At 45.1% G+C, this 13656-nt stretch overlaps 1 protein-coding gene across 1 annotated transcript in view; it reads left to right on the top strand.

Annotated features, from left to right (window-relative positions):
• DNAJC15 (DnaJ heat shock protein family (Hsp40) member C15) overlaps nucleotides 1-12425 on the top strand; it is a 107375-nt gene extending 94950 nt beyond the window's left edge. The window contains exons 11-13 of the transcript XR_011527879.1: nucleotides 4035-4189; nucleotides 4645-4819; nucleotides 9962-12425. The gene's annotated coding sequence lies outside the window, so the exon portion shown is untranslated. The remainder of the gene's footprint in view (nucleotides 1-4034; nucleotides 4190-4644; nucleotides 4820-9961) is intronic.
• The last annotated feature ends 1231 nt before the right edge of the window (nucleotides 12426-13656 follow it).

Genomic DNA, 13656 nt, shown 5'->3' with positions numbered 1-13656 from the left:
ACAGATGCTGGCTCAGGGCCAATCTTCCTCACCAAAAAACAAAAAACAAGACCCCAATTATAAGTTGCCTACAACAGACTCACTTCAGCTTTAAGGACACACATATGCTCAAAGTAAAGGGATGGAAAAAGATATTTCGTGCAAGTGGAAACCAAAAGAGAGTCAGGACAGCTATATTTATATCAGAAAAAAGTAGACTTTAATGCAAAAGCTGTAATAAGAGAAAAAGAAGGTCATTGAATAATGATAAACGGGTCAGTTCATCAAGAGAATAAAACAATATACGCACCCAACATCTGAGTTCTTAAATATATTAACCAAATGCTAATAGATCTGAAAGAAGAAAGAGATAACAATACAATAATAGTAGGGGACTTGAGCCAGCCCTGATGGCCTGTCAGTTAAAGTTCAGTGCACTCTGCTTCAGGGGCCCCAGTTTGGTTACTGGGCATGGAACCACACCACTCGTCTGTTAGTAGCCATGCTGTGGTGGCACCTCACATAGAAGAACTAGAAGGTTTTCCAGCTAGAATATACAACTATGTACTGGGGCTTGGGAGAAGGAAAAAAAAGGAAGACTGGCAACAGATGTTAGCTCAGAGTGAATCTTTCCCAGCAAAAATAAATAAATAAACAAAAATAATAGTAGAGGACTTCAATACCCCAATTTAGCAATGAATAGATCACCCAGACAATAATCCTTGTATACGTGGTCAACTAATATTTGACAAGGGAGCCAAGAATACTCAATGGCAGAAGGATAGTCTCTTCAATAAACAGTGTTGAGAAAGCTGGATAATCACATATGAAAGAATGAAATTGGATTCCTATCTTACGCCACTCACAAAAATTAACTTGAAATGGATTAAAGACTTAGACATAAGATCTGAAACCATAAATTCCTAGAAGAAAACATAAGAAGTAATTTCCCTAACATCAGTCTTGGTGATGAGTTTTTTTGGATTTGACACCAAAAGCAAAGACAACAAAAGCAAAAGCAAACCAGTGGGAGTACATCAAACTAAAAATCTTCTGCACAGCAAAGGAAACCATCAACAAAATGAAAAGACAACCTACAGAATCGGAGAAAATATTTGCAAATCATATATCTAATAAGGGGTTAATGTCCAAAATACATAAAGGTCCCTTATAACTCAAAAGCAAAAAAACAATCCAATTAAAAAATGGGCAGAGGATCTGAACAGACATTTTTCCAAAAAAGGTATACATACAAATAGCTAACAGGTTTATTAGGGAAATGAAAATCAAAACCACAATGAAATATCACCCTAACCTATTAGAATGACTGACCTCAAAAAGACAAGAGATAAGTGTTGGTGAGGATGTTGAGAAAGGAAATCCTCATGCACTGTCGGTGGAAATGTAAATTAATGCAGCAACTAAGGAAAACAATATAGAGGTTCCTCAAAAAATTAAGAATAGAACTACCATATGATTCAGAAATCCCATTTCTGGGGATATATCTAAAGGAAATGAAATCAGAATATCAAAGAGACATCTGCACTTCCACATTCATTGCAGCATTTTTCACAATAGCCGAGATATAGCAACAACCTAAGTGTCCATCAATGGATGAATGGATAATGAAGATGTACATACATACAATGGAATATTATTCAGCCATAAGAAAGAAGGAAATCTTGTTATTTGCAACAACATGGATGAAACGGGGGTATTATACCAAGTGAAATAAGACAGAGAAAGACAAACACTGTATGGTCTCACTTATATGTGGAATTTAAAAAAGCCAAACTCGTAGAAACAGTGAGTAGAATGGTGGTTGCCAGGAGCTAGAGCATGGGATAAATGGGGAGATGTTGGTCAAAAGGCGCAAACTTCCAGTTATGAGTAAGGCCTGGGAATCTAATATATATCGTAGTGACTCTACTTGACAATACTGTGTTGTATACTTCAAAGTTGCTAAGAGAGTAGATCTTAAATGTTCTCACCACAAAAAAACGAAAAGGTATGAGGTGATGGAAATGTTAACTAACCCTATTGTGGTAATTATTTTGCAATGATTACATATAAGTGTATCAAATTACCACATTGTACACCTTAAACTTACACAATGTTATATGTGAATTTTATCCCAATCAAGCTGAAACAAAAATAAAATACACAAAAAACCAAAGTCCAGGGGCTCTCTCACTTGTGATTATGCTCCTGTGTGCTCTCCTTTCAGTTTGATTGTGTCTCACGTTACACAGCTCCCAGCCTGGGTTCTGGGCCCCTCAGAGAGTTCTGTTTCATCCAGACCCTCTGCCATGGTGGGTATCCAGGCTAATGTAAGCAGTGGAGGTTCACTGGGCACACACCATTCGGGGAGCACTGAGAAAGCTGGGGTTAGCAGGGAAAGGAAATAACACTTATTGAGTGCCTACTGAGTGCAGGGCCTGTGTATATTACATTCATTTTCACCTCTAATGATGAGTACACAAAAAGATGAATAGAATTATGCCGATTTCACAGATAAGGATGCTGAAGTCTGGAGAGGGCAAGTGATTCTCCTGCGATCACCCAGTTAGCAGGAAGGCTGGGAGTTGGCATCTCCCATCTGTCTGGCTGGCACCCAAGACAACCAGGGCCAGGCTCTCTAAAACACTCCCACAGAAGGAGTCCGGCCCAGGAGAGGAGAGACCCAGATCTGCGGAGCCCTCGCGCCGGGGCCCAGAGGGCTTCCTGGAACCAGCGGTGGACCCCGCGGCCACGCCACCCCGTCATGTGAGAGCTTTCTCCACGAGCTGCTTGAAGTCCACAAGGAAGACCACCCAATCCTCAAATAAAGGAGCCTTAGTCTCAGCACAGTCTTCGAAACAGCCAACTCTGATCTTGGCCCCCGAGCTTGGGTTTCACCCTGGACGATCTGGCCTTGGGCGTGTTGGTCATAAAGTGCCACTTAACCGCCCCCCCAAACTGTATTTCGCTCCACGGTGACCCTGCCGCTCTGCTCCGCTGATGAGAATCCCGCGTGCGCCGGAGCGGAAAGCTCTCCTGGGCCCCGCAGGTGGCATCTCCTGCTTCCTTCCTGATCTCGTGCACTTTCCTTCTATCAGACAAGGAGATTGAATTGGCCTGGCACGATTCGCTCTCCAGAAAGCGACTTTGGCTGCTGAATCTCCCAAAGAGGGCGGATTTATTTGGGTGTTTCCTTCCGAAGTGAGTGAATGGGCCTTTTCAGAGCCGCCCACAATTAGCTGATGGGCCTGAGCTGCGTGCCAGGCCCACCTGTTTCGGGGATGGCGGCCAAATGGGGCAGATGGGATCCAACAGGGCAGGCAGATAGCCGCTTAATTCAGCCTCGGAGTCCTTTCCCACTCTGCTCCAGGGCCCCTGGAAACAGAAAAATCAGAAAACTGTGAAAGGCAAGAACGTAAGTCAGAGAGAACCTTCCAGGAGGCTGTGCGTTAAAATCGCCCCTCCAGATTGCAGTAGCAACTATGTAGGAAAAAAGAACGGAAACCAAAATTGAATACTGGTTTTGCTCGTGCTGCCTGGAAGGCTCTCCCTTGCCTTGTCCCTTCCATGAATAAATGTCTACCTCTCCATCGTTCAAAGGTCACCCGTCTCAGGAGGGTTCCCCAGCCCTGTCTCCCCTGCCCACCTCCCCACGCAGAGCCCGCTGGGCCTTCTTTATGCTTCCTTAGCAGTTGAAACGACCTCTTGGCATAATTGTGAGCTCGTATCATTTTCTATTCTTATTTTGACATGCTCCGAAAGGGAGGTAAGGTGAATTACAGTGCACAATTAAAATGTAAAATAAACCACTTACTTTAAAAGAAGTGACAAAATCAGGGGAAAGGGTTAGAAAGGTAAGAAAAAACAAAGAATGAGGTTTATGCATAAAATACTACTCTTGGGTCTTCTCAGGCTTCAGGTGGGCCGTGGCTTCGGCCCGAAGCTTTCCAGCAGCCAACCCAACTCTGTGAGGGGTAGTGAACAATGGCCTTCGGATGGACATAATGCATTTCATGGGGTTGTGCCGTATAACCTCCTTTACTGTCCACCCACAGCATCACACCTGAGTGGCCTTCAGGGAAAGCAGTTCTGCAGGGGGACCAGTGCAATGGGATTTGGCTGCGCAGCTTCCGTTGGCTGGTGAGATTCACAGACAGGCTTTACTGAATCTGAGGAACTGCAGATCTTGCTGGCCTCGATAGAGATCTGGGTAAGTGTTGTGTGGTGGTCATGCAGGAATATTCATTCTTTTCATCACCGAGCCTCTGAGGCCCCTTCCTGGCTTTGTGGAATTCCCTGAGCTAAGGTAGTCTGTCTCCCATTGTAGAAGCTGAAAATGGCAGCTACTTGCTTCGCCAGCCTCCTGTGCAGCTGGCAGGAGGGGAGATGACCCAGGCACCACCAACCTGGCCTAGAGTTATGAGGACGGTAGGGTTCTGGCAGTGGCTGCAGAAGGATGAGTCTTTGAGGGCAGCACTGGCAACCAGCCTGACTGGTGGCTCCAGCAACTGAAGTTAGCAGTATCAGCAATGTAGACTGTGACATCCCCATTTGACCCAAGCCACTGTCTTAGCTGCAGGACCCTGAACTGGTTCTTCTGCCTCCCTGGTGATTCTGTGAGCCTCTCAATATCCTTGTAATGACTTTGTTTTCTGCTTAAATCAGGCCGGGTTGGTTCCAGTTGCTTGCAAGAAACAACGTGCCTGATGCCCATAGGTCTTCTACTGTGTTTCCTGCCACCTACATACAGAGCAAACGAATGTGAAACTGCTGTGAAAATCAGGGCTGCATAAGGGCATAAGGACACAACCCAGGTCTGCCCACAGAGCGTTCCTAAGAGGTATGAATAGAAAAACTGAACAGACAAAGGGAGACTGTTCCAGAGCCGGCCCACCTGGAATCTCAAAGCCTGGGATTGCACTGTCCAACATGGTAGCCAGCAGCCACTTGTGGCTGTTTAAATATCAATTTAAATTAGTTAAAATTAAATACAATTAGAAATTTATTTTCTCAGGTTCAGTAGCCATGGATCAAGAGTTCAATAGCCACAGGCACCGAGTGGCTACCATTTTGTACAGTGAAGATTTAGAACATTTCCATCATTGTAGAAAGTTCCAATGGACCATGCTGGCCTAGAACGTTGAAATTCCAGGCTGAGTGGCAGGATTACTGCCTAGTTTGGTTGTATCCATCATTCTGGTGGCTGATGAGGCTAGGAGTACAAAGGGAGTGAGGCAGCAGTTCTACCCTTCTCCATCCCGATGGACCTCAAATCCGCACCAGCTGGCAGGACCAGGAAACACTGGGTGTGCCCTGTGAGAAATGGCACAGGCATGGGAAGCCCCGTTTACCCTCCCACATCTTCATCTTATCCCTCATACTACTGGGTGTTAGCTGCCTCAGGGGGAAACAAAAGTAAAAGCAACCTTGAATCTAGTCCTCACCATCATTCTCACTGTGCTAGGATCTGGACCAGGCTTTGTAGCCCGGGCTAGTGCAGAGGCTGCCTCAGGGATGTGGGATGTGTGTTCACAGCAGGGGCTGGCTGTTTACCCAGGATCTAGCACAGCAATTGGCATATTGGAAGTACCCAGCAAACATTCATTGAGTTGACATAGATCTAACGCAGACCCCAAGGGACCTGATGCAGGACAGTCAGATAATTTTCATGTCAATATCTTTCATTCAAGAGATGAAGGAGACCTAAAATAATGATGATATGATGGTGCATATATAAAAAAATGGGAGTATAGAGTATAATTTCATTATAATTGGAATTATACAAAAAAATTGGTTACATATGTGAAGATGTTTGGAGTTACGGGAATTTTTTTTCTTTTAAAATTCCTTAAATATTATCTATATCAGAATGCTTAAGAATATGTCCTGACAAATGCGATGCCTTCTGTGAAATGGGAGCAGTAATAGTCCCTACTAATTGTGTTGTATGAGGAATAAATGAGATAATGCATGAAAAACATTCAGGACAGTCTTCATACACGATAAATGCTAAGTACGAGGTGGCAATTACTGTTATTTCTGCACTAGAAATCTGCGAGATAATAAAAGATGGAGGCCCCTTGGCATTCCTGTCATGTGGTGGCTTTGGTCCCCTTTCCTGTGGGGCAGGGATGGGAAGGCTCTGGGCCTGGGCTGGGTTTCTGAATCCTGACAGCCCCAACCCTCCTCCCACAGGGCAGCTATGCTGTCTCCATTGCGTGCACCCTGCTAAGGACGCTGCCAATCTTCTCAGACCTTTTTGTGCTTCTTGGTTTAAGCCATGGGGGTTTGGAGGGTTTTTTTTTTTAAATTCCAGGTCTATCATCTTTGCAAATGATTTTTCCCTTTGCAGCAATTCCGCGCAAAACAAAGACACTCTCCAGTTTTCTTTCTGTTTCTCCGGCTCCTCCCTTCTGGTCAAATCCTGCAGCTACTCACGAGGGCCTCCCTCAGCGCCCCAGAGGACCCAAAGAGCTGCCTCTTCTCTCTTTCTTTCTGTATTCCTTTGTCTGTCTTTCTGTGCATCTGTTTCTGGCCCTGACTTCTCCCTTGTCTGTCTCTCTTTGGCTCTTTCTATCCCTTGAATCTTCGGAGGCCCTCCAGAGGCTGTGGTCTGGAATGCAGGCTCTACCCATAAGGATTGCGCCCTCCTCCACCGCCACCACACCCTCAACGGAAGTTGCGGGTGCAGCAGGGTGAGGAAAATGCAGCTCCCTTCTTATAGCCCTTTTTCCTACAGAGAAAATACCAAATATGTGGTCCTGCCTAGAAAAACTTCTGATTAAGGAAGTCATGTCTCAATGCTTGCAAAACAAATTTCCAAATATCAAATGTGTTGAAACAAAATCTTTGTAGCTCTTTAAATGATTTAGCCTACTTGTCAACAAGCAGAATAAGAACAAAATGTTGATCATTGAAGCATTGCACTTTATCTTAACCCTTTCATAATCTGCTTTTGGATATATTATCCCACTCTATTTTTTATTTTAATTTTAATTTTTATAGCAATAACATTGGATTATAACATTATATAACTTTCAAATGCACATCATAATATATTTTTAATTCTGTGTAGATTACATCATGTTCACCACCCAGAAACTAATTACAGTCCATCACCACACATGTGTGCCTAATTAGCACTTTCGCCCTCCTCCCTCCCAGCTTCCACTCTGGTAACCATCAATCCAGTCTCTGTTGCTATGTTTTTGTTTGTCCTTGTTTTTATCTTCTACTTATGAGTGAGATCATATGGTATTTGACTTTCTCCCTCTGACTTATTTCACTCAGCATAATACCCTCAAGGTCCATCCATGTTGTCACAAATGGCTGGATTTCATAATTTCTTATGGCTGAGTAGTATTCCATTGTGTATATATACCACATCTTCTTTATCCATTCGTCCCTAGGTTCCTTCCAAGTCTTGGCTATTGTGAATAATGCTGCGATGAACATAGGGGTGCAAATATCTTTATGCCTTTGCGTTTTAAAGTTCTTTGGATGAATACCCAGCAGTGGGAGAGCTAGATCATATGGTAGATCTATTCTTAATTTTCTGAGGATACTCTATAGTGTTTTCCATAGTGGCTGCACCAGTTTGCACTCCCACCAGCAGTGTACGAGGGTTCCCTTCTCCCCACATCCTCTCCAACACTTGTTTCCTGTCTTGTTAATTATAGCCATTCTGACAGAAGTGAAGTGATGTCTCATTGTAGTTTTGATTTGCGTTTCCCTGATAGTCAATGATGTTGAACATCTTTTCATGTACCGGTTGACCATCCGTGTACCTTCTTTGGAGAAAATTCTGTTCAGATCTTTTGCCCATTTTTTAATTGGGTTGTTGGATTTTTTGTTGTTGAGATGTATAAGTCCTTTATATATTTTGGAAATTAACCCCTTATCAGATATATGGTTTGCAAATATCTTCTCTCAGTTGTTAGGTTGTCTTTTCATTTTGTTGATGGTTTCTATCCCACTCTTTTTGTTTCTCAGGATAACCTTTTTATAGTAGTAGACATGGTATAATTATCTCCATTTTTAAAAATGGGAACTGAGACTCAGAGAGATGCAAGGATTTGCACACAGTGGCCCTTAGTTTTGTTGCCGCAGGACCACAATACTTATCCACTGGGGACCATGAGCCCCCTCGCTCCCCTCCCTGCCCCTGTCAGCTCTAGGACTCCATGATTCCCAGCAGAAATTCCAAACAACCCAGACCAAACTTGCCCAGGAGAATCTGTGTGGCTTTGATGCACATGGTGTCCTCTATAAATCACAGTCCACGGCCGCGAGCTCCCTAGGTCTCTGGGCTGCACAGCCACTCAGAGATCTAATCACGTTCTCAGTCTTAGTCCACCACAGTGAATCCTACAGCCCAGCAGCAAGTGCTAAAGCAGAAACCCTGGTGACAGAAGGAGCTCTCTGAGGGTTCGGTGGAATAAATCACTCAAACACTTGGATTTCTATAAAAGCAGTGAAACTTAATTCTTGGTATGATACTAGGATAAACAAAATGTAATCTACAGCATTGTCCTGGCTCATCCAAATCTTAACTTCTTTTTCCATGGAAGTGATTGAAAAAAAAATTGCAGAGACTTTCTGGAGCATTATCTTATTTGGATGCAATTTTAACCAGAAGGCCGAATATTTCATACTGAAGGCAAGTGCACAATTGCTGTAAATGCAGGCGAACTTGGAGGTGAAGCAGCGCTCCTGTAGAATCACACATGCAAATGTTTAAAGCCACTCAACAATTTCCCCTTGCAGCTGCCCATTTTATCTCTTGCAAAACTAATAATGACACAAGCAGTTGATTATGGTTTACAATAGCAATAAACCTCTCACAATTGGTTGTTTCCAAAATAAATAGCCATTCTGTTAAATGTTAAATAACAAGTCATAAACTGCTGAAAACAACCAATTTCTTGTGGATTATTGCCTGAATAAATTTCAGCAGGAATGGCAGCTCATTAAGCTGTGAACGCCACAGATCAAAACCATTGAATTTTTTTTCAAAAAAGTCAATCAATCAACGAATCCATCAAGAACTCCCATTTTACAAACCAAATCACACCACATATTATATTCTTTGGACCTCTCCTTTGTTGGTCACGGTTAGCTCTATTCTTGCCCAAATCCTTCCCTACTTTTTTAGAGATTAAAGAACACCTAGGCTGGTGGTTAAATTGGCCCGTCGGGAGACCATTCAGTTTAACTCAGCTGCATTCTACAGGCACTACCTTGCAAGACTACAATATTCCAATTGATGAAACACAGCCCTGTCCACCAAGTTAAACATCTGAGTCAAAGCTCAGTGGCAAATATATTCCAGCTGCAGCTCTAATAGAGGCTGTTCTCGCAAGAGGAGCCACCTTCATCGGGGTGATTGACAGAACACTCCTCGCCATAGCAACCAGGGTTATCTCTCTGGAATAACAACATTAACCTCCTTCAGAACCAGTTTTTCATCCTTAAGTATAAAAGGCAGTTGCATGCCTCTTGTACAGTCCTTTATTTTTATTTTTGAATGAACGGTTAGCACTTAGATAAAAATAGGACAAGATGCAGGGAAAACAAATTAATTTCAAATTCCTCCTGAAAAAAGTATTACAATGGGTCTTGTAGGCAGAACAGTTAAAGGGCAGGAAGGGTCCCTGTCTCTTCTGAGCACAGGGCGGCGGCAGAGAGATTTCTATTCATCTGCCGCCTCTGAAATAGCCTACTGCATTGATTCTTTTAGTGCTGTCATGGGGCTGGGGTGAAGGCTTTTTTCAGGTTTATTCTTGCCTCATAACCCTAATACATGCACACACACATACACACACCCCCACACACACACTCACCTTAGCTGTGCTCGAGTGCAAAGTGATGAATGGTCTATGGAAAAATGCATATTCTATATGGAAAAATATGCGTATTCTATCACCTTTTTGAAACAAATTGCTAAATGGATCCAAACCACCTGCCCTGTCTTACACCATAGAATCCACAGCCAGCAGCGTCTTGACATGTTATTGGAAGCCCCTCCCCAGCCCTCACAGAGGCTCTCTGCTAACCCTCTGCGCCTGACTTCTACCACCAGCCTCTGCAAGTGGAAAGCCTGGCACGCGAGCCATGAGGAACAAAGACTGTCACAAGGACCGTCTCTGAACCCAGATGGGCCACCGCTAAGTTGTGTTCTCCCTGTCTCTTATCCCATCTCGGATCCATTTCCCGGGGGAGCCAACTTAATCACAACTGCTACCTTGAGAGGTTGAGCCATCTTTCTTGAGGCTTGTGTATCATTCAAAGTCACAGTCTTGAAACCTAAGAGCCCAGTTGTAACCTCGGAGAACTTCAGTCCTCCACTGAGGAAAGAGGCTAGGCGGGAAAGAAAAAAGGGGCCACCTGGGCCAGGAGGAATCTGGGAACATGGTACCCAATGAGGGGCCCTAAGAGCGGGGGAAGCAGTGATCCAGCAGAATGGCTCCAGGTGGATCTCTGACCTGATTGGGATTTAAGCAAACAAATGAGCCAAAAGGCATGACAAATGGATTCCAAATGATGTTCTGTAAACGGCTTTGTGCTAAGTTTGGAAGTAGGAAGAACTCTTTGAGATCCTTATTGTGTTGGACCCAAACATTGAAGCCCTCCTCAGGTTCCCTTCATGCCCACTTTGTTGCCAAAGGTGCTGCCCACCCCCAGGGGCTTCCCAAGAGCACTGTCGCCTTTGCCAAGCCCTGGAACTGCCTGGACGCCAAGGTGAGGCCCTGAGCCTCACACCCTCACTGCCAGCATACTCTTGACAAATCGCACTCCACTCCAGGATTTGGGTACAATGCCATAGCCATGGGTATGGGAACTGTTTCCTGAATGGCTCCAGAAGGACCAAGTGACACCCAGAAGTGAAGGGTGTTGCCTCCCTGGGAGTAAACTTGGTTTCAGGTAACAGAGATGAAGAATCCTTTCTCTCTCCACGTGGAGGTTCGATTTCTCCTGGCAAAGCTACAGAAGTCCCTTGGGCTGAGGGGACACACCTGCAGAGCACCCTGTGTCTTTGGCCACTCACTGAGAAGTGGCATGCAGGGTAGCACCACTGCATCACATTGCTTCTTGTTTACCCTGCCTGTCTTCCGGGTTCCCTCCTAACCCTCACCTCTCCAGGGTTTCACTTCCCAAATAAAGTAGTTACACTGTAATCCTTGCCTCAGGCTCTGTATGGGGACCAGGACTGAGAAAACCACCTAGCTGAGTCACACTCAGGGGTGTGGCAATATTCTGTAAACAGCTTCATGGGCAAAGGAGTGGATGGTGAAAAGCATGATTCTTCTCTTTGAATGAGTCCGAAGGCTCTCCCCTTCATTTGCTAAAAGATCCCTGACAGTATGCCACCTCTGGAAGCTGCAAGTTTCCTGCAGGCTGAGGTTTGAGGAAGGGTTGGTTAATTGCTTTAAGAAATAGTTTAACAGGCCTTTTTCATTCGGGAACAAAATTAAGCCTCCTTGCATCCAAGGTGTTTACAATTAAAATGGAAAAGAAATTTCTTTTAATAGTCAAAAGCACGATAGCAACAGCAGCAAAACCGCGAGTCAAAAATTGCCAGTGTTATCAGGCTGAGGTGAACTAATGCTTCTCTTTAAAACACGCAGAGGTAGCATTGCCTTCCCTGGCTGAGAGGACAAAAAGTGGATGCTCTTCCTTTCCCACTCAACGCCTTCCTCAGGAAGTATTGCTAACCCCTGTGCCTCGTGTGAATATTGCATTATTTATTTACGAGTGTGTTGGTTTATTCATGCGCCTGGCCCAGCCATCCTGTGATCGCTCTGTTTCATGGAGTCTGTGTGTGACTGGTGGGTTGCAGCTGGTACTAATGAGGCCCAGTCTGGGTTCAGTCCACATGGGAGCCAGTTAACTTGACTCTGCTCCACGGCCAGAGGCTGCACCAACCGCTCTGGCTGGAGCTTGTGTGTGCACCTCTGGGCCGAGGGCAGCCCGGGAACGGAGGAGGCGGGGGGCGGACAGGCCATGCCCCACCTCCACTGGAGGAATAGCTGCTTCCTGTAGTGCCTGCACCCTCTGCAAAGGTCAGCACTGAGTTTCACCAGGATTACCTATTTGATCCTCGCTCTGGTGTTTGTGCATGTGTGTTTTTAGAACTTTCCTTTTATATTCACTCAGCAAGTATTTACCAAGCACCTGTTACATGACAAGGGCTATGGCACACTTCTTTTGCCTCATTTCCCTGGCATATTCATTCTTTATTTACTAGAACACACAGTCTTCAGGGGGGCCGATCTGTGGACATCAGAAAATAAACAAGGTGGAGTTACAGATTTTTGTATAATGTTTTGTGAAAATATACAAGAAAAAAATCCGTTTATTTATTCACTCAACAGATATTTATTGACTCTCTATTAAGTCTTGGGTACTAGAGCTATAACAGTGAAATAAAACAGATTTAAAAATTCCTTCTCTCGTGGAGTTTACGTTTCTGTGGGTCAGCGGTGGGATGGGGACAGGGAGAAACTAGACAATAAATAAGAAAAGTTAGTAAAAAAAATATGTATATTACCTGATGCTAAGTGCCAAGGAGAGAAACAAAGCAGGGGAGCGGCCAGGGGTTGCTGGGAAGAGGTTGAAACTGTAAACAGGGCAGTCAGCAGAAACCGCGCTGAAAAGTGACACTACAGAAAGGAGCTGAGGGGGAGAGAGAGTGATACATTCCAGGCAGAGGGAACAGCAAAGGTAGAGACCATGAGGAGGGAGTGTGCCCAGCCTTTTGGGGGAACAAGGGCAAGGAGGCCAGTGTGGCTGGGACAGAGTGAGCCGAGGGGAAGCGATGGGAGATGCAGCCAAGATGGAAGGGAGGAGGGAGTATGGGGAAAGTCTACCGGCCCCTGTAAAGCCTTTGGCTTCTTTCTGAAGGCGTCAGAAAAGGCTTCATCCAACAGCGGGATCTTTCTTTTTTTTTAAGATTTTATTTTTCCTTTTTCTCCCCAAAGCCCTGGGGTACATAGTTGTATATATTTGTAGTTGTGGGTCCTTCTAGCTGTGGCATGTAGGATGCCGCCTCAGCATGGCTTAATGAGTGGTGCCATGTCCCCGCCCAGGATCAGAACCAGCTAAACCCGGCTGTCAAAGCGGATCCTGAGCTTAACCACTCCGCCAGGGGCCGGCCCCAAGAGCTGGACCTTAAAGGCTGAGTAGTGTTGATATACTCATGCGCAGGCCCATGGGAAGAGGCGTGGCCACACCTCCCGGGTGCTTCGGCAGATGACACATGCATGTACTAGACTTGCAGACTGATGCGGCTGGCCCCGTGGCCGAGTGGTTAAATTCGCTTGCTCCGCTGCAGGCGGCCCAGTGTTTCGTTGGTTGGAATCATGGGCGCGGACATGGCAGTGCTCATCAAGCCACGCTGAGGCAGCGTCCCACATGCCACAACTAGAAGGACTGACGAGGAAGAATATACAACTATGTACCCAGGAGCTTTGGGGAGAAAAAGGAAAAAAAAAAATCTTAAAAAAAAAAAAAGACTTGCAGACTGAGTGGAGTTAGCATCTGCTCCCAGCCTCACCCCTCACGCCGCCCCATTCCGAAATGCACGGGAGCTACAAGCCCGGGAGTCACGTATGGTCCCATGGTGGCAGCCCACACAGTGACAGGGATTACTTTACCCACCAGCTGGGGTTCAGAACA

The sequence above is a fragment of the Equus przewalskii genome, chromosome 16 (assembly GCF_037783145.1).
Source record: "Equus przewalskii isolate Varuska chromosome 16, EquPr2, whole genome shotgun sequence".
NCBI classification, from domain to species: Eukaryota; Metazoa; Chordata; class Mammalia; order Perissodactyla; family Equidae; genus Equus; species Equus przewalskii.
This window is presented reverse-complemented; position numbering and strand designations above follow the sequence as displayed.